A 2,577-nucleotide genomic window follows, 5' to 3' on the forward strand; every position below is an offset into this window, starting at 1 on the left:
CTTCCCAGGCCAAATTCAACTTCATTTTCAGCAACTGCCAAGTTTAAAATATCATGCGTTTCTACTCTATATGATCCTTTATGGCCAATAAATATGCCAGACCAATATTTGCACCGATATTCCTTTTCGTTGTATCTAGAGTACGTTGTCATTTCCCTCGTTCTTTAGCCTCAAGTACGCGTAGCATCTGACGAACAGCCTGCCCTTCAAACACCCAAGTTTCGTTCGCCTCTATTAGTCGATACTTTACGAGAGAATACACATAAACCACCTGCCTCTTAACACTGCACTCCATCGCTACGATTCCTACTCGGATAACACTAACAACTGCACAAAAGAATACATCATACGAATGCATACTTACTATAAACAAATATAACAGACAGATAGGGCAAGCCTGGAGACAAGACCCTCACGCGCTGGGAACACTACGCAGCAACTGCACTGTCACGGGCTTTAAATTCTCCTTGTTAGATAACAAACGAGTTGCCATTCTTGATATGTGCATGAGCTCTTGTGTATACGTATGTTTGTGCTAATCTGTATGGGCTTTTTAACAACCAATTTTTCATAGGTTCGTATGTGAGAGTGAGTTATGCGTATGTCCATTATTTTCATTTGTCGAGGACAACTAGCCGGGTTTAGTTCATTTTGTTTGTGTATCGAGGCCAGCTAACTTTTATATTTTTATATCTAAAGTTCAAGGATTTTGAATCGTTGCGGACGATAAGCCTTTTCTACTTTTATACAGTGTTTGATATAATCCCACTTTGACATTCCTACAAAAGGACGCTGGATAGAGAAGGGAGCCAAACAACAGACACGGGGCGGGAGAAAACGGTGTTAGACGAAACGTGTTAGTGTAGGCCTACTTGAAGTATACTGACACGAGAAATGCAATATCTACTAAAAGAACAAATAGATATATTGAATGGTTATGATATATGACTGAAAATATCCATACTGATGGTATAATGTGAAGATACGAATAAATTTAATACATGATTAAGGTTCTCATGAACCTAACTTATTTAACAACGAATATAACATTAGTATGAGCTGGGCCTAACAAATAGTAGAGGTCACGAGGATTAAATTAATGACAGTACTGCATTATACGTACTTTAAAGTATTCCAGTGTGTAACATGTCACTATAGCAGCGTTTTATCTGACTGACTGGTAAACCTGTGAGCGTGTGAGAGGTTCTTAAAGGGAGTTCTGATTGGGTTACAAAATAGCGTGACTGTAACGCTTTAGTTTTAGCATGCCAGCCGCTATCCAATCAGCGACGAGAAATTGAATGAGTGTATGACTTCAGCCACGTAAGACTGACGTAGGCCTCGTGTGGCCAATCAGACGACGACTGACTACTACAACTGTGACGTCACTGAGCTGCCTGTAAGTGAGACACGACCTTAATAGTACCGAGATGAATAAGATAAAATAAAGTGGTAAATCTTGTTGTTTTCTTTTGAGCCGTTAGATTTAAAGAATAGCCGAAATTCAGTGCAACTGTTCGTTCGAGTAATACCTTTGCTTTAGTTACCCTAGAAAGTTTTCTTCCATTAATGGCAGTTCATAGAAGATGAAATGAAGGAAAAACTAACTTAAAACTGCAAGGACTATGCTATAACGGCTAATGCACCGATAGAACCTTTTATTATAAGGATTAAGGTTTGTCCATGGTTTATGGTAATCTGAAAATAAAAATCAATTAATTGAAGATTCTTGATGAAATCATGTTGTCATCACTTGTTAAAACGTAAATGTGGATGACTTGGTCCATTTCAGAGACCGAAATCAGATTCGATAATTTCTTCAGAACACAAATATTATCCTGAAGAAAAGGAAGACATCTTCACTCTTCGAGAAGCTGAACTGCCGTGTGTGGCAACAGAGTCACCGGGGGAGGAAAATATTTCCAAAAATCCAAGCCCAGTTTTGACAGAATGAAGTAAAGAGGAGACGCGCATTGGGACTGTTGCACAATTGCAGCTGTTGATCGAGTTTCAGACTCATGATAATCGAACTGCAACAGAAGAAGGCACGACAGAAGGTCAATTAGCCGAAGGCACGAATAGTGAAGCAGCCCCATCTCAAACCTAGACTACGAGGCGGTCCAGTGCGAGACAAGAGTGTTTACACGTTTACTGGTGAGGAGGATGGCCTCACTGGTGGCGAATAGCTTGGAAGTCGAGATGAAAAAGCGTAACACTTAACAAGATGTGGTTCATTATGGGTACATCTACACGGGATATTGACCACCTGAAGTATATGCACAGGAGAAGTGAGCTGAAGGAATCCCCTACCTGCGCTCCGGAAGGATGATTCTTACATGGCCTTTCTGAACGACAAAGGCGAAGGGACCACATCCTGCAAGAAGCCGAGAGATGTAGAGATGAGACGCACAAAGACTGGATAAAAAAAAACAAAGACCCTTCGACTGGACTGCATGCCGAACCCAAAATTGGCCATTTGATGATCCTAAAATAAATGCAGTGGTGAACGCTCTTTACCACAACATGGTCGGAAAAGCTGTACTTAAGAGTCGATTCGAAAGAACGGAGGATTGGGAC

The 2,577-nt window shown here is 40.7% G+C and overlaps 1 protein-coding gene across 2 annotated transcripts in view; it reads right to left on the reverse strand.

Annotated features, from left to right (window-relative positions):
• The window catches only part of LOC119591884 (cytochrome b5-related protein-like), a 10,920-nt gene extending 9,659 nt beyond the window's left edge, over positions 1-1,261 (reverse strand). The window contains exon 1 of one of the 2 annotated variants that reach the window (XM_037940627.1): positions 1,124-1,261. The gene's annotated coding sequence lies outside the window, so the exon portion shown is untranslated. Of the gene's footprint in view, positions 1-364; positions 507-1,123 lie in introns of those variants that run through there. The other variant, XM_037940626.1, reaches the window with a different exon arrangement.
• Positions 1,262-2,577: the final 1,316 nt, after the last annotated feature.

The sequence above is a fragment of the Penaeus monodon genome, chromosome 29 (genome assembly GCF_015228065.2).
Source record: "Penaeus monodon isolate SGIC_2016 chromosome 29, NSTDA_Pmon_1, whole genome shotgun sequence".
NCBI classification, from domain to species: Eukaryota; Metazoa; Arthropoda; class Malacostraca; order Decapoda; family Penaeidae; genus Penaeus; species Penaeus monodon.